This window comes from Triturus cristatus, chromosome 8 (assembly GCF_964204655.1).
Source record: "Triturus cristatus chromosome 8, aTriCri1.1, whole genome shotgun sequence".
Lineage (NCBI taxonomy): Eukaryota > Metazoa > Chordata > Amphibia > Caudata > Salamandridae > Triturus > Triturus cristatus.
The window spans coordinates 755591778-755611174 of record NC_140591.1 but is presented as its reverse complement, the minus strand read 5'-3'; positions in this window follow the sequence as shown (position 1 = coordinate 755611174).

Sequence of the window (19397 nt, the reverse complement as noted above, 5' to 3'; positions counted from 1 at the left end):
GCAACATGGCACAAGTGGCCAAAATTTTGCAACATATCTCCGGCCCATACTGCAGTGCACCTCCACATTTGTGTTGGCAGTGGAACACCTACTCTTCAGTAGGCTGAAGGTCCGCTCTATCGCATTGCATGTCGACTTATGCGCAGCATTGTATTTCCTTTCGCTTTGAGTTGCAGGATTCAGGTATAGGGTGGGAGTGCACAGCATATACGCTGTCACCTACAGGATAAAAAGCAATAGTCTGAGTCACTGTACTGTTTCACCATATCCAGAGAGTCTATCAGACTGTGTTACATGCATTTACCTAGCAGGTATCCTTCACCAAATTCACCCCCAAGGAGACATGTGTAAATACCACTGTGTCTGAGTGTGAATGAATCATGCGTACTGCCAGGGAATTTTGCCACTTTGTCAGTTATTATCTGTGAGGCATTACATATGACCTGGATGTTCATTGAATTTAAGGATTTCCTGTTCCTGAATACGTACTCCTTACCTGAGGGAGGACTAATGGCTACATGTGTAATATCAATGCACCCAATTACATGGCGGAATTGGGGTATCTGGTGGAAATCTAATTTGGTCTGCTACAATTCCTGTGGTGTAGTTGGGAACATAATGCAATGGTATATCCTCTGGACCATTGTGACCAAGACGACATTGAAAAAGCATGAAAGCGCACTTCGGGAGACTCCTCCTGCTACTGCTATCACCCCTTGAAGCTAGTAGGTTCAGTCAACCTAGGACATGCACCTGTGTGGGAATGGCATTGGACCTGCGAGTCTAATGCTGCAGTAGTGACTGAAGGTCAGCTATAAGGTCTAGGGTTGTAGCGCAGTCTAATCTGTATTTGTCATGGATTTCTTTCTCCGTCTGCTGAAACAGGGTTAGGCGCACTCTGAAAATGCGTTTTTGTCCCCTCCCCCTTCTCTGTGCTGCTGCTTGATTCCTCATTTTCCTCGCTTTGACGTACAGCGCTGACATTGTGAAACATTCTGAGGCCCTCTGTGCCTGTTTAAAATAGTTTACACCTGATTACCACCTAATTGGAATAGGTGGTAATTTGCACATGCAAAATTGCGAATGTTTCATACATTGGTCTGCGATTATCAATATGCGATTTCGCAATTTGCGATTCACAAGATTGGTATTGGCAAAATAAGGAATTTTTGCAATCACCAATTTTGCAAATGCAAACCCTTTCATACATTGGGAAAGGCCATTTGGCGTTCGCAAATGTACGATTTTTGTGATTTGCACTGTTTGCAAACGTAAAATTGTTTCATAATCTGGCCCTTTGATTTAAATACCCATAGCAGTCTCTTAATGCATACACTTGGGGGCACGTTTATAAAACTGTCACGAAAAGCAACGCAGCAAGCAACCTTGCTGCAATGCATGAAAGGGTAGGAATGTGCAGTATTTAACATAATACAGTGCATTCCTGTCCTTTCCTTGCACACTTTTGGCTGCCAAGGGTCAACGCAGGCACCCTTGCAGCATGGTGCAAGGGTGCCTGTGCTGTAAGCAGGATTGCTTTGTGACGGAAGGGACACCCTTCACAAAAACAATCCTCTGAGGAAATTTCCTCTTTCTGTTTGTGCTGCATGTAGAAAGAGTTAAAGAACAAGGAGAAATAAAGATATTTCTCCTTGTTAAGCCACACTTGGGGAGTTGTAGCATTTTGATGCATTCCCAGGTCTACTACTAATGGTAATTCTGGTAATGCAGCCAAATCCATGGGTGGATGCTTGTAAACACCCACGCTTTAACCCATGGAATGCCTCCCTGGGGCAGAGTAACGCAAGGCAGCAATGCGCCCTGCCCTTCATTACTCTAGATTTATGAAGCCATGCAGGGCCATGCAAGGTGGCCTTGCATGGCTTGATAAATCTGACTTAGTGGCTGCATCACCCATGCGCCCTCTTGTGTGGCGCTAGGGCGACACAACACAATGATAAATAGGCGCTTTGGTGTCAAGCGCCCAGTGCAGTTCCCCATTGCATATGTTTAGTTTGAAATATGTTTTTAAAAAGTATGCACGATTGCTTAGCAACGCACCAGAGCTCCCTCCCAAATCTTTCAATTGGTGCTTCTAGTCCCTGGTTCTCTGCTTGTCTTGTACACCACTACTTTAAACAATTGTCACTAGGAATTCCCACTGTGCATTCTCTTGATCACAACAGAAGCCAAATATAGACTGATCTACTGGACTGGTCTTTTGGGGCTTTTGGATAGCTCCCTTCAGGCTGGTGCCTCTGGGAATCCTGAAGGGCCAGTGCAGCATCAGTCACCTTAATCAAATTCCAGACTTTGCATGACATTTTCCTTACTATGTCCAAAATTATATGCATTTCGGATTTAATTTTTTTATTGCCCCCATTAACCAATATGTTTGTGAGAGTACCCGGAAAAAGGAGCACCCCGAGACCTGCAATATTAGCAGTCTATTTCACATATGCGACAAGTCCACCAATTGCTAATGCAACTAAAATGTGGTGGCCTTATTAGCTTGGAAAAAATCCCCAGAATCCCTCACAAGCAAGGTTCTTTTTTGCTTTCCATGGAGGGGCACATTGGCTTTGGGCTTAGATCTTTCTTAGAATGTGATGCAGGCTGAAGCAACAAACATTCCTAACACACAACAGATCTAGACATCCCTTTGAATTGTACTCCTAGAAGAAGCGCTTGGTTCGGACAGTCAAAGCTCCCATCAGAGTGCAACTTGCATGTAACACACAACAAGCTGCAGAACTAGACCTCCATGTGGAAAGTATTTTGCAAGGAAAACACTACAATCTACATATTAAGACCTCCGTGCAGAATGCTTTATGTATTGAAAACATTACAAGTTAAATAACCAGGCATCCCAGGAGAATACACCATGAACATTTTCATTTAGTCACTACCCCTGTTGCTTGCAAGAATTCTGTTGCACCGCAGGCAAGCATTACAGCTATTGTTGCAACCACCACAACTCACATAGTGCATGCTTATCATGGGTAAACATCATTTAGCACACATTCGGAACCATGCAATACCTTTACCATGCACCTATTACCACGCAAATGCCTTCATCATGTATGCTTTCACCATGCAGGCCTTTACCACGAATATACCTTTGCCACACATGCATTTGCGAGTAAGAATATAGAATGTGCTGCAAAGGCATGAGTGGCAAAGACATAAACGTGACAAAGGTGTGCTTTTAAAATGGGGTCATATAGTTGCATTTGATAACATATTTTTCCATAAGCACTGACTTCTATCATAAGATCCAGAGCACAGTCCAATTTACAGAGTAATTCCTATGAAATGCCATCACATCACCATCCCAGTAATAATTTGCTTTCATATATATTGTTTCATACAACACTGCTGTTTCTCTACATAGCATGTGTTATAATGTTCCAAATCAATGGTACTCAATTTAACAACCTCAGTAAATTGAAAGAATGAGTTTGTCCTACTGGGAATTGAATTGACAGCCTGTAGATTACCATACATCCCAGCCCTCTCCCTCTTCTATCCCTCCATTATCCTATTCAATCCAACTAACAGACTCCCACCTCTGAAATTAACATATTTCCCTTTACTAACCCACCACTGATTCTTTTTGGGTTCCGGAGTAGAGTGTTATTCGCCGATAAACTCTTTGATTCACGTCAGGGGTAGTAAGCACTTTATGAATACAATTAAAATTACAAAATCCAGACACAGACACACATACCAAGGGACAGTTCATGACATGGAAGAGCATCTTTCAGAGGCTTGGCCTCACATGCCTAAGTATTACAGTCAACTGTATATATAGTTCACCCCTGGATGGAGTGAATCCCCCAAGGCACAATCGATACCCGGTTAGGGGTGTTGAATCAGTAATGATTTCTCACGCAAAAAAGACTCGTAATCCAAAGTATTTTTTGACATTCATGAGTTGTAGTTTTAAAGTAGCAGTAAACTTAATGTCAATCCATGATACTCAAGTGTCAATTTGATTGACAAAACCGGTGTGGCATGTTTTTCAATAAATTCCAATGAATTCCAATGCATTTCGGGCATCTTGCCCTTCATCAGGGAAACAACTGGAATAACATGCAGGTCCAGCACCCGACAGATGTGCCTGGTGTCCGCGTTGCAGTCAGTTAAGTGCCCGCGTTACGGTTGGTTAGAAACTTTGGGGCATATTATCAACGGCCAGCGATAGTTATCGCTGGCCGTTCATAGCGATAGAAAAATTATCGCCAGCTATCGCTGAATATTATAGCCATGATAACGCTATATTTACAACGCATAGCGCTATGGCGATAATATTTCAGCGATAGCGGTGTTTTCTATGGAACATCGCTGGTTTTCCAGCGATGTTCCATTGAAAACAGCGATAACATTGCTGATAGGACCCTGTGGTCCTATCAGCATAATCCATATCCCATTAAAAGTATGCCTTAGTCAGGAATTTAACAGGTGTTAAATTCCTGAGTTAAGGCTGAGGTAGCGCGATTTTTTTTATCGCTGCACCTCCTTGTTAATATCGCGAAGCTGCCTTCACGATATTAACATGTGTTGTTTTCACAGCCACGCCTCTTTTGCATCTCATAAGAGATGCGAGGCGAGGCTGTGATAAAACGGGCTCTACATCAAGGAAACACGCGCTAGCGTGTCCTTGATGATATTGCGATATAATTATCGCCGCTTTTCGCCCAAAAACGGACGCTAAAGCGGCGATAATTATATCGCCAGCCCTTGCTAATATGCCCCTTACTGATTCAACACCCCTAACCGGGTATCGATTGTGCCTTGGGGGATTCACCCCATCCAGGGGCGAACTATATATACAGTTTTTGTACTTACGCTCGTGACCGGAGAGCGATACCCTGGGAGCACATCAATAAGAGGAAAACAATCAACTCACATCTTAAATTTCAGGTTGTGGGCGTGCAAGCTTCTGTTTTAAGTATTACAGTCATCATGTGAAAAAATTCATACTTCAAAAAGCCCTAGTACCGGATTATATAAGGTTTTGCCTGAAGTTATGAGAGCTTTGGTTCTATTTCCTGTTTCTCTCTTGAATTATGAATCGGGCATGAAGATTAGTGATATAAGGTGCTGGTAACATCTGCATGCGTTTTTACTTTTGAATAAGTACTGGGGCCACACACCATCTCTTTACATTGCACTGGACCACGAAGTAGGAGAAGCAGTTGTGCAAGTTGCAGATTTATGAACGTCAACTTCAATTTTTATGCTGCTCCAGGGAAACATGCGGTGTGGACCAGAAGTGGAAAGAGTTTTCTGTATCTGGAGTGTTTATTCAAAAGAAGAAATTGTGAAAACGTTCACAGTGCTGACGAGCACATACTTTTTCTGCCCCATTTGTAATGTTGGGGAAAAACGGTGGAAACCACAAAAGAGGTCTTTAAACTGTTAATGTAACCACAGCCCAGAAATTCTGTTGCATTCTAGGAATGTTCAGTACAATCACTAAAACGACTGGATTAATAACTGTGCCCAATTCACAAAGGTAAACGTAGACCTGAACTCTAAGTTTAGACCAAAAGACTTCACTTCTAAAGTTAGACTTCATGTCTAAAATTACACTTCATGCCTAAAATTAGGCTTCAGGTCTAAACTTAGTCTTCAGGTCAAAAGTTAGACCTCAGGTCTAAACTTAGCTTCAGGTCTAAAGATAGATTTCAGGTCTAAGTTTACCTTTGTGAATAGGGTCCAGGGAGTTTCAATTGTCACTTTTTTAACATTCCAATGCTTATGTTGATTCCTGCTTCAATGGGAGTATTGCTATACTTAGGGCCTTATTTTATCTTGGAGAGACTACCGTCATCCTTCCGTGGCGGAGTATACAAGTACCCTGCCAAGCTGACAGTATCCCACCTGCCTTATTTAGATGTGGACTGGCTGAACCATTACCCCCATAGACAGACTGTTTTCCGTCATGTAAACGGCACTCCTTTATTGGCTCAGTGGACTCCTCTGCTGGCGAATTGTACTCCGTCGCCGTCAGGTCGGCGGGTTTGCACTCAGCATATTTAGATGTCCCTGTTGTGCTGATGTTGTCCTAGCAGCGGTTTGCTAATGGCGTGAGTCCATGGTGGAGTGGAGACTGGTAAGCACTACTTATTAATGTGTCAATACACATATATGTTGTGTTTGCTTCTAAAATATAGGTAGGTAATTTGTTATGCCCCTTTTTATACATATTGCATTGCACACAAACAACTCACACACATTTTTGACTGCACACCCACAGGCACCACAAGCATGACACCCACAAGCACAGCCACAGATGTGTTCATTTTAGCTTGATAAGCTGTAAAATGAACACTAATGCATTACACATAAGAAAGAAATTGCATGTAAGACCAGTATAAGAGAACCTTACCTTAGATCCCGGCAACAACAGAGTTGATTACCGTCATGGTCAAGTTGCAAAGGGAGGACCTGGACAATGGGTTCAAGACACAAATGGAAGTGAGAAACATGAAAAAAGGTAAGTTCCTACCTCATTTCCTTCGATTCTGCCAACTCAAAGGGGCCGATTCTGATCTGGGTCGGAAGGGCACCGAACACGATCCGGCCGGAAAAACTACGAGCCGTACGCATTTTCCTGCCGACTCGTACAGCTGTACGAGCGAGCAAGTACGATGCGAGCTACATGAAATTCACCGACCAAGTCGTTTACGGGTCCGAACCGCTCCGTACGTCTCGTCGTAAGCTAACTGTGGCGTGCAATGGATGCGATTCACGACCAAGCCAGTACGATGCACGCGTCGGACAGCCTGTGCGAGCCGGAGTGCCCGGCTCGCAAATTGTCTGGGTGGTTGCCTTTGGAGGTCCGCGTCGGACCCCCTGTCACCCGCAGCCCTACAACTCAGGCACAGGGGAGACCCATGGGTCTCCCCAACACAGGCATGTACGGTGCGGATGGCACCGATGCGTACCCACTGTAGGGGGCGCACTTGTCCACGACGTACCCATTCAGTCAATGGGAGCCCATGTACGCGCCGTATGACCGGCTCCCATTGACTTCTATGGGAGTCCGACCGAACCGAGTCCGGCACCATACGGCCGCATTGTACTCGCTCGGTCGGACTGCAGGACTCCGGCTCGGTCAGAAAACACTCCGGATCCGGCTCGGTCGGAGTGCTTTCCGACCCGAATCGGAATCGGCCCCAAAGTAGGAGGTATCCCAGTGACCTTTCTCTCGACTGAAAGGCACATCATGATTGGCCCGGCGGTAATCTTGGCTGGGCTCCCGCTGACAGCCGCTTCTGCCTATGGCGCTGTCGACGTGGATACAAATTCCTGGCGAAGTCGGTGGCACTCGGGCGGTCTTTCATTCATGGACCCGCTAACATTTAAATAGAGCGGGCGGATGGCCAAGTAGGATTTGCGATGAAACCATTGAAAAAGTGACGGCTGGACCAGATCAGCAAAAATCTAAATCAGGCTCTTAATCATCACTAATACTTTGTCTCATTCCTTTCCAGGGAATTATTTATGTGCTTACTTTACTTTCTATGGACATACACTCTGCTTTGCAAGGCATGTTTATATTACCTAATTCTGCATTACTATTCTGCTGTTTGTGCCATGAAGGACACAAACTGTGTTTTCTCACAAAGACTCAACTTTTGTGTCTGGTGCACTCCGAATTCTGGAGGCTTTCTCTGTTTCCTCAATCCTGTAGGTATTTCAGTGGATACTCACTTCTAGTAGACCACCCTCATAAATTGAGTCAAAAATAATTCCTAAAAAGCTGGTTGAAGGACATCTTTTCATATGTTCTGCTAGGTGCTTAATCTAATTCTTCATACAAACTTTGAGGCAGATTTACAAGACTGTCACTCAGTGCAGCGCAGCACCGCACGTCACCTTATTGTGCGGCACTGCGTGACAGGGATAGGACTGGAATGCGCTGTATTTAAGGCAACATAACACATTCCTGCCTTTTCCCTTGCACTGACACCCTTTTGGCTGCCAAGTGCCAATGCAGGCCTCCTTGCACCATTATGCAAGGGTGCCTGTGTTGTATGCAGGATTGCTTTTGTGCATTAAGGGGCAACTTCCTGCACAAAAACAATTGTGAGAGGCAAATTCCTCTTTCTATGTGTGCTGCAGAATGCGGCACATCCAGAAAGAGAAGTAACAAGGAGAAAAATATATTTCTTCTCATTATGCCTCTCTAGGAAGGTGTATCTTTTTGGCACATTCCAAGTTTATCAGGTCTGGTAAATCTGGGAATGCATCAAAAAACATAGTAATTGCATGCGAACACCCATGTACAATGCCCATGGAATGCCTCCCTGGTGCAACGTAAGGCAACACAGCAATTTGCGCGGCACTGGGTTGCTTTACTACAGATTAGGAAACCACTCAGGGTCATGCAAAGTGGCCTTGCATGGCTTCAAAAATCGCATTCAAGGTTTGCGTCACCACGTTGCGTGGTGCAAACGCGATGCAAACCAGCTCATAAATATGCCCCTAAGTGCATGTGTTTTTGAAACACATTGTGTCTTTCTGATGCCTTGATACGACCACTCTGTGGCCTCTATTTGGGATTTGCTGGGTGGCAACGGCAGATCATAGTGTCCTAGCTCCCTTTAAAATTTGTTGCATCTATTTTGAGAGTGAAAAATATGACAGATTTCAAAAACCCTTTTTATCTGAGAAGTCAAAAAGAATCCTTACTAGAGCCAGCCCAGAACCTCTTTGTTCTTCAAAGTTGATCCCAAGCAGAGACATGTTTCTGCTCAACAAGGTTGAGGTCATTGCATGCTTATTTTGTGCTTCGGGTTACAGGTGGTGGGCACTCGAAGTCATTTGTGGAGACTGGGAATTAATTTTCATCAGACGTTGGCCTGAAGCAAGAGAAAGAGAGAAAGAGGAGAAGGAGAAGGAAAAAGAATCTGCAATAGTGAGATGAAGGGACTGAGAGGATGGAAAAAAGCCTCACAAGGTGGAATCAAGACTAGGCAGGCTGTTTTGTTTACCTCAGTTCTTGGTGGGTTCTGCAGGTTTCTAGGAAAAACGTCGGTCTGTTGCACATATTTTAGGATTAAAATTAAGAACTGACTTCGGCATTACTGGGCTATGATGTTATCACTTTCACAGCTGCACCACCATCTGCAAGCACAATTGTCCCCAGGATGTTACACATGCAAAATATGAACATTGAATTTTGCTGGAGTACAGTTGTCATGACTGCTGAAAAAAAGATGTGAAAAAAGAGCTCACCTTTGCAATCTGCATGTTACTAAATGGCACCATGGTTCAAACCAGAACTTCCCAGAAGTTTATGCAATCCGTACCCTCGAGAGTCATTGGAGCATGACAGAAGAGAAAGATAGGAAAACAGTAATAAACAAAGAAAACCGTGATTACCCCCAGGTCCCTCCTGTTCTCGTCCCATTCATTAGAAAGTGGAGATAACCCACCTCCCGACAGAAAAAAAAGACCAGAGGAATGCTGGGACCACAACCCCGCCCCTCCCACTGGGAGTACATAAACAGTAATTACTCAGCATTCCGCCTGTTCTTCTTTTCTGTCTGTCAACAGAATTGACGAGGTGTTGGTGCTGCTCTTGCTGGACTGGAGTGGCGTTTCTTCTAACCTCTCCTCGCCCGGCTGCCTGGCTGTGCGGGCAGGGAGTTTGCTGGTCTGCCTCCCGGCCTGTTGGTCTTGCTGGGAGACTTGGTTGTTTCCAGCCAGCTCTGGCATGCCGGATGGCCCTTTACGACTGGTGCGCCAGCCTCCCGGTTGCTTTCGGGTTGCTGGGCGCATCTTCGCGTGGTCTGGCTGCATGGTAGACATGCCACGATTGCAGTTTCGTGGCCTTCCCTGCCTTGGCATGGACTTGGCATGGACTTGGTGGATGCCTTGGGCTGGCTGAATGGGTGGGGGCCTTGTTCTTGTCTATGCCTGGTGGTGTCCCGGCCCTCCCTCCGGGAGTACTGCATAGCTGTATCGTTTTTTCCCCTCCCTTGACTGGCCGTTGCAGGGTTGGGGGGGGCTTGTTCCTGTCTGTCACCCTACCTCCCCCACCGGGTGTGTGCCGCATTGTGGTTTTGCTGTGTGGGGGGGCGGATGTTTGTCCTCTCTCTGTGCTGATTTTGCTGCTTGCACTTACGACGTGCCGGGTGCTGGGGCTCCATGGCTACGTCCTGTGTCTTTGGGGGCAAATGGTCCAAGCCACCTGGGAATAACTCCTGCTGTAGACCACTTGTTCTCTGCTTCCACAGGCTCCGTTCTCACCCGTTGGGCCTGTTTGGTCAGGTTGTTGTCTGTGGCAGCTTGGTTCTGCCTTTTCTCTTCTGCAGGTTCTCGGCGGGCTCTGCGGTGCGGAGCCGGTCTCCGTTTCCGGGTCTGCCTCCCTTGCCGGTTTGCTCTCTGGGGTAACTAGTTATAATATCAAATTAAAAATATCGAATGGACAAAATATCGAGTTTTTAATATCGAGTGGACAGGATATCGACTTGCAAAAATATAGTGGTTAAGAATATCGACATGCAGGTAAGAAATATCAATTTTAATAATATCGAAGTTAGTAATATCTATTGTCAAAATATCGTTGTTAATAATATCGATTTTTTGTGTGTTTTGCATGTTAGTATTTGTGTTAAAAGTATGGATATATTTTGAAATGTGTGTTTGAATTTTGTTAAAGTAATTAATTTTATGTTAATACATTTTTGCGTAATTTAATTCAGTAGCGGGTTGTGGGTTTATAGGGGAATAGGGTGGCAAGTAATTAAATTATAATATTTTTTTAAAAATTATTTAGAATTAATTAATGATATGTTAATTACTTTTTGTGTAATTTAATTCTGTAGTGGGGTGTGGGTTTAGAGGGGAATAGGGTGGGAAGTAATTTAATTATAAATTTTTTAAAGAATTATTTAGAATTAATTAATTATATGTTAATTACTTTTTGCGTAATTTAATTCTGTAGCGGGTTGTGGGTTTAGAAGGGAATAGGTTGGGAAGTAATTTAATTTTAATTAATAATTAATTTTTTTACTAATTAATAATTTAGTATTTGAGAATTTATATTGTTAATTAAGTTTGTTAATGTATTAATAATTAATTATAAATTGATCAATAACAATTAATAATTAATTGGTAATTATGTTAATTGTGTTTTTTATTAATTAGTAATTAATTAGATATTCATTATTAATAATTAATTTGTAACTATGTTAATTGTGTACTTTTTTATGAGAGGGTTGAGGGTTGATATGGGAGTAGGGTGGGAAGTAATTTCATTTTAATGTAATTTTTATTATTTTTTATATAATATTTTTTTAAAGTTAATTGTGTGAATTAATTTAGGTTTGATGGTTATTAATTTTATTGCTATTTGTTATTAGTTAATTAATTGTTATTAAATATGTTAATTTATTTATATTTTACAATATTGTCGGTGACGTTTGTAGGGTAAAAGTGTGGGAGGTAAATTAATTTAGAAAAATTCCCACCCGCTATCCAACACTTTCCCTACTGTCGCATTCGCTGGAGTGGGAATATTCATATTTACCCTCCCGCTATCCAACACTTTCTCTACTATTGCACGCACTGGAGTGGGAATAGTAATTTTTACCCACCAGCTATCAAACACTGTCTCTACTGTTCCACTCGCTGGAGTGGGAATAGTAATTTTTATCCACTCGCTAGCCAACACTTTCCCTACTGTACCACTTGCTGGAGTGGAAATAGTAATTTTATCCTTTACGCTATGTAATGTATTTAGTATTGTTATATTTAGGGGCCGATTCCGATCCGGTAAAACCCGGGTACGATTTGTCGTACGGAGCGTATTCTCCATACGATTCGTACCCGGGAAATCCAGCGTACAATCCAGCAAGTACGATTCGTACAGAAATACCATTTCCGTACGAAACGTACAAAACACCGTACGGCTAAAAAATACAGAGTCTGATCCGGGACAGCGCGTACGCGACGTCCGGACGGAGTCAGGCAGCGGTTTACGGACCAGCAAGTACGATTCGTCCCTACGTCACTCCGCCCAGCTTTTTTTTTACGGCAGCCAAAAACTCCCGGAAAACTCCCGGAAAACTGAGTCCAACGCGAAAACGGAACCCCGGTATGTGACGGACAGCCATGGACCCCATCCTACGTGTCATCCCGGCCCTCTTAGTCTACGACCTGGTGCACCGAAACCTACCCCCTACCCAAATAAAAACCTACAATATTCAGGACATACCTTACCTCCAGGGTCTGGTCACTTCAGGGGGCGTGTCCACCAATCCCTGCGTCCCACAACAACGGAAGTGGATGTGTACGCATACCCCTACGGCAACACTACAATAGTGATACGCACCGTACTCACACATCCATAGCGTGGGTACGGTCCGTATCACTATTGGAGTGGGGTCGTAGGAGTACGCGTGGTACGGACAGTACACACGCTCTCAGAGCGTGTGTATGGTCCGTATCACTATTGTAGTGGTGCCGTAGGGGTACGCGTGTTACGGACCATAAACACGCTCTCAGAGCGTGTGTACGGTCCGTACCACTATAGTGGTGGTGCCGTAGGGGTACGCATGTTACGGACCGTACACACGCTCTGAGAGCGTGTGTACGGTCCGGACCACTATAGTGGTGATGCCGTAGGGGTACGCGTGTAACGGACCGTACACACGCTCTAAGAGCGTGTGTACGGTCCGTACCACTATGGTAGTGGTGCCGTAGGGGTACGCGTGTTACGGACCGTACACACGCTCTGAGAGCATGTGTACGGTCCGTAACACGCGTACTCCTACGGCACCACTACCATAGTGGTACGGACAGGTCCATAACACGCGTACTCCTACGGCACCACTATAGTGATACGGACCGTACACACACATTCATAGCGTGGGTACGGGCCGTATCACTATTGGATTGGGGCCTTAGGGGTACGCGTGTTACGGACTGTACACACCCTCTGAATGCGGGGGTACGGTCCGTATCACACGTACCCCTACGGCACCAGTACATTCGGGATACAAGGCGTACACACGCCACGAAGGTTGGCTTACGGCCTGGTGCAGCATATCACCATTATATTGGTGTGTGTGGAGGCCCAGGACAGCAGTGTACTGCACCAAGGGGGTGGGTGGGTCGGTGTGTGGCTGCATAGGATTCCCAGCAGTGGACAGAGACATGGGGGTGGGTGCATATCACTACCAGCAGTGGACAGACATATGTGGGTGGGTGCACATCACTACCAGCAGTGGCCTGCAATATGAGGGGAGGGTGCAGAGGACTCCCAGCAGTGGACAGACATATTTGGGTGGGTGCACATCACTACCAGCAGTGGACACACATATATGGGTGGGTGCAGAGGACTCCCAGCAGTGGCCTGCAATATGAGGGTTGGGTGCAGAGGACTCCCAACAGTGGACAGACATATGTGGGTGGGTGCAGAGGACTCCCAGCAGTGGCCTGCAACATGAGGGGTGGGTGCAGAGGACTCCCAGCAGTGGACAGACATGTAAGTGGTGGGTGTATATGACTCCTAGCAGTGTCCTGCAATATGAGGGGTGGGTGCAGAGGACTCCCAGCAGTGGACAGACATATGTGGGTGGGTGCACATCACTACCAGCAGTGGCCTGCAATATGAGGGGTGGGTGCAGAGGACTCCCAGCAGTGGACAGACATATGTGGGTGGGTGCACATCACTACCAGCAGTGGACACACATATATGGGTGGGTGCAGAGGACTCCCAGCAGTGGCCTGCAATATGAGGGGTGGGTGCAGAGGACTCCCAGCAGTGGACAGAGATATGTGGGTGGGTGCAGAGGACTCCCAGCAGTGGCCTGCAACATGAGGGGTGGGTGCTGAGGACTCCCAGCAGTGGACAGACATGTGAGGGGTGGGTGTATATGACTCCCAGCAGTGTCCTGCAATATGAGGGGTGGGTGCAGAGGACTCCCAGCTGTGGACAGACATGTGAGGGGTGGGTGTATATGACTCCCAGCAGTGTCCTGCAATATGAGGGGTGGGTGCAGAGGACTCCCAGCAGTGGACAGAGACATGGGGGGTGTACATCATTATCAGATGACCACAACTCCATGGGTGTATGTACGCATCCCTAACTTTGGACTATGATGATAGTGCCATACCAACACATCACTGACAGCAGTGTCCCACTCCCAGGAGGATGTCTGTCTTTCCCCCACTGCATGACACACCACATGTGGGTGTGAGGACAAATAACAAATGCATACCCACCACTGGCAGATGCAGCGCAATACACACACTGAGATGATGCCACAAGACTGTATAGTCATGTCACTGCCTACTTAAAGTAAGAGAGCCAAAGGGAACACACACTGTCACGCACATCCCAGGACTGATAGGAATGTACTGGTGCTGGGCCAGCCACCAAGATGTTGTCTCTCATGGAAGGAATAGGGTGGAGTTCCCACCGATACAATGGCCACAATTGTGAGTCATGTGCCCAAATACCCTGCAGAACAAGTACCATATGTGTGCTAGGCCGGGATTACACACATGCATAGTGCTGAAATGGGAGAATTTCTCCATGAAGGCATTTAAACATACTCAATACACAAGTACAGTGACTAGCAAGGATGGCACAGACGATGCAGCCGGAGACATTGCTGAGCAGGCATGGCCATAGTTCAAGGGATCCGTCACCAGCAAAGGAAATGTAGACACAGGTCAGCACAACAATTGTGCAACTCTTTGCAGGGAAGATGTCAGGTGCCACAGAGGGAGGAACAGTCCTTGGGACAATGTCTCAAAACCAAAATAACACACTCTACCAATGATTTTTTGAAGAGACCTTGTGATGGCACGCAGATACCATGGTCAACCTCATGATCATCAGACTAGAACATTTCTCAGAACCATAACACATTACCACAACACCAACTCCTGGAGCCTCAGCATCAACATCAATACCTGAAATGCAATAGTGTTCAAAGTAAAAATTAAATGCTTTATTCAGCATGAATAAAAAACATTAAGAAAGAACACTATATACAAAGGCCAATGGCCAGTCCGTAATAAAAATCCTTGGGGGGACACATGGGCACGCGTCCCCCCTAGCTTGCCTGCACAGTGGAACCCTCAGGTTCGTTGACCGGGGGGGGGGCATCATGTGGGGAAGGACCAGGCACCGCAGGGACAGGAGGGGGAAGGGAAGGTGTGGTGGGTGCAGGGGTGGACGTGTCCACCACAGGGGGTGGGGCAGCACCAAAGGTGGAGGTGACCTCGGCGCTGCACACTTCTGTCAGGGCGTCCAGAGTAACCCCTGCACCGGAAGAAACCACAGGGCTAACGGAGGGGGGGGGGCGAGGGATGGGGTGCAGCGCTCTTGGGGGAGGGGTGGACATGGGGTGGACTCAACTCCCCTACCCGGGGACTTCCTCGCCTGCTTGCGGGGTGGTGTCACAGTGGGGGTGAGGTCCCGCTCAGCCATGTATACCTCTGTGGGTGACAGTGTGGCAGGGGAGCCAAGGGGAGTGCTTTTGGAGGGACTGGGTTGTGAGGCCTGCGGACTCAGACTGTGGCTGCGTGTATGGATTTTTGCCCCAGACCCAGTGGGTGTGCCTACATCCCCCTGCCATGATGTGTGCGCTTGCCCTTACTTGGTGGTGTGCTGCCTGTGTCTGGTGGGGTGCGTGATTGGGAATGTCTGGGTGTGCATGGGACAGGTATGGGAGAGGGAAGTGTGGATAGGGCTGGGGTAGGGGGGGGACAAAGCGCTGCACGAGAGACACTGCTGCTATCAGGGAAGAGTCCATGGACTGCAGAAACCAGCGTTGTTCAGACATCGTTGATGACATGCCCTCCATGAACGACACCATCTGTGTCAGCAGTGTGGTGTGGCCATGGAGGACATGCAGCATCGATGACTGCCCAACCTGCAACTGCCGCTGTATGTCCACAGACTCTGCACTGAGGGCAGCAGGGGGGACAGGGGCAGGGGGTGCGGTGCCTGGCACGAAGGAGACATGGTGGGGCTCTGCACGGACAGAAGGGACCGGAGCAACTGGGAGGGCGGTGATGGGAATGGAGGAGGCGGGGACAGATGTTGGGCTGATGCCAGGTGTTGTAGCAGCCTCCGCCCCCTCGATGAGGTCAGCCTCGGACCCGTCTGCGTCGTAGTTGGTCTCGCCACCAGACCGGTCCTCCGACTGACTCCCCTCGCCCTCCGTGCCACTGGCTCCCGCAGACTCGCCAGCACTGGTGGCACTGGTGCTGGGTCCCTCCTCCAGGTCCGTGCAGGTGTCTCCCTCGGTGTCCAATGATGATGCTGTGGGCAAGGTGAAGATACAGAAAAACATCAGTCACCTGTATACATCTGACACATGAGTACAAAACCAATAGGTCACAGTGCATATCAGGCAATGCATCATGAGTAACAGCTAGATTACTCCGCACATATGTAAGCCCTGTACTCCCCAGTTGGTAGACCCACCATGCCACTTGGACACAAGGAAAAATAGGACACACCAGCCCAAAACTTGAATGAGAAATATAATGAGAAGCTAGTGTCTGGGAACAGGTGACACAGTAATACAATGAAGTCATGCCACCTCTTGTTTAGCCTGAAAGAAACAGGAGTGGTGCACCCAAGGCAAACTAACAGACCTCAATACTAAAGGTGTCCCCACACTCAGAGACCTGTAAGTACTTTGGAACACAAAACAAAAAACTTTTTGTCCCTTGGGAATAACAATACTTTACACAATCGACATGTTTAGAATGTGGGAACGTGCCATTTTGTGAACAGAACACACATGTGCCTGTATAAAAGATGTCTCCCAAGGAGGTGCACACAAAACTACATTTACCCAGTCATTGAAGAAGCTGGCAGCCTTATTTAAAGAAGCCACTGTCCAAAAGAAATGGTGTTGCAGAAAGTACATATACATGGGCCCACGGAGGTCTTGATGACTTGACACTCGTAAGTTGGTATCACCAACAACCAAGGACTTACCCAAATTCCATAACACTGTGGGAACATGTATATGTAAAATCAGCAAAACAGTCTTATTAGAACAGTGGCTTCTTTTAAAAAGTGCCAGCGTGTTCCCTGAAAGTGTAAAGGTGGTTTGTTGTGCACTTCCTTGGGAGACATCTGTCATGCAGGCACATTATTGTACTTAACAACAAAGCATCAAACTAAAGCAACGAAAACATGAAGACCCGTTGACAAGTGTTGTGAGTGCCAAGGTACAATACTTTTTGACTAAAAACTTGAATTATGTCAGTTGTCACATGGCCATCCGTTACCTGATGACACACTTGGCAACACATCTGACCCACTGCCTGTCATGTGGAGTGGCACACATGTCCAAACCCAGGACAATGCATAAGCTAATGGGCCCGCAATTGTGTTGTAAAAAGGCATACCTGCACTGAGGAGACACCCTCATGGCAAGCCAGAATGTCCACACAGATGCCAGCACACAAAGACCAAACTAAGTGGCATCTGGACCACACAGGTGCAAAAATCATGTTTTTAAACAATTGACACATGCTGCAAAGAACAAACATTATACCCTGCACAACATGACTGGGTCACTGCACGTTGAGTCTCTATCCAGCCAATTATCACACACAGGTCAGACCTGGCAAGGAGACATAAGGTTTGGCCATGTAGGCCTCGCCCACACAAACCCCCCATACCTGAGACAATGTGATTGAGACAGATCAAGAAGTGACACCTCTTAATCAGGGTTTACAAAAATGTGCAGCAAGAATTCCCAAATGTGCTCCACATCACCTTGTGAGGCTGCCAACACATATTTGTGACAAACAACCATCAACAGATAGTTGTGAATAGACACACAGGAAGTGCCCAGTGTGAGTATGCACAAGCCAAATTGGGTCTCCCTGTCCAGTGGACACATGTAGCACACCTTGGATAAATACAAATGAGGCCAGGGAACAATGCCACAGAGGCCAACCTATGCTGAACACACAGAGAATGGGCACAGTGTTGGATGACACACATGATTACGAGGTAAGGGTGTCTCAGGGGACTGTAGTGGGCACACTGCTCCTTGTTCCTCGAATGATCTGACTGTAACATCAGCAACCGTCCTGGCACTATGCATATCTCCCACTCATGCACATCATGTCTGAGGCCACAACATTGGTCATGCATGTTGCAAGTGTGTCCATTTGAAACCTCACACTCCTATGTTGAGACTCATCATCAGTGCCAACAAATATGGCCCCACAACAGAGTGAACAGGACAGGGCACAGGCAAGGTGCCAACACATGTCACAGACCACCCTCACACATGATGCATAAAACAATGTGCACTTGGATTATCTGGCAGCCTAGATGACCATGTGCAATTGTGATCACACATAGACCAGGGGACACATGTAAAGGAAGGGAAGGGATGAATAAGAGCACCTGTTGACTTTGGGGAACAGAATATGCACTGCACATATAAACCCTGGCAGTGTATCCAGGCTACAGAGCACTTCCAAAAGCTGGTGACACACAACACAACAAACAGACATGTACCTACCCCCTCCTTGCTGCTGTTCCTCCTGTAACTGCCTATCCAGGTCCGGGAAGACCACCGCCAGGACATGCATCATGTGGGAGGTCAGGCGTCGGCGCCCGCCATAGGGGCATGGAGGTGAGAGCCCCAGCTGGACCCGGGCGATCCGCCGGGTCCAGCACCGGATGTCCTGCCAACGTTTTCTGACTTGGGCTAGGTGCCGACTGCGATCCCCTGCTGATCTCACAGCCCTGACGATCCACTTCCAGATGACCCCCTTCTCGTAGGCAGTTACATGTGAGGATGACAAAGTGAGACAACATCACTACACCTGCTCCATGTCACAGAGACACACATTAGAACATCTTTGATATGTTGAACAGGGCATAGGATGCTGCCAAGGAATTGATTCTTTCTCATATGGCCATTGGCCTCTGTGGAAGCCCCAATGCACTACATGGCATTGAAAGTACACAGGTGGCAGGAGGGGTGCGACACACTCCTAGATCATGGCACACACTGTGCATCACATGCAACACCAGGCTGATGGACAGCACCTCTAAGCAGTTACATGCCCCAGGCCACTGATGCAACCTCAGCAGAGTACACAGACACACACAGGCACAGATCAATCACCTGCCATTGGCAACAGCGGATACAAACCTCACTCTGCACATGTGCCACTTGCCTGTGAGGTGTCACCGGTGTCGGGCTAGCTCAGCAAGTCAGACACACAGCACGGCTCACTTCTCACATTAGATGGGTAGAGCCTCCTCCATGCAGCTGTGGTGCAACACTTCACATAGACACTCACCCACATGACAAGGAACATTCACACACATCAATGTCCAAGAGGGCGTACACATCACTTGGACACTCTCA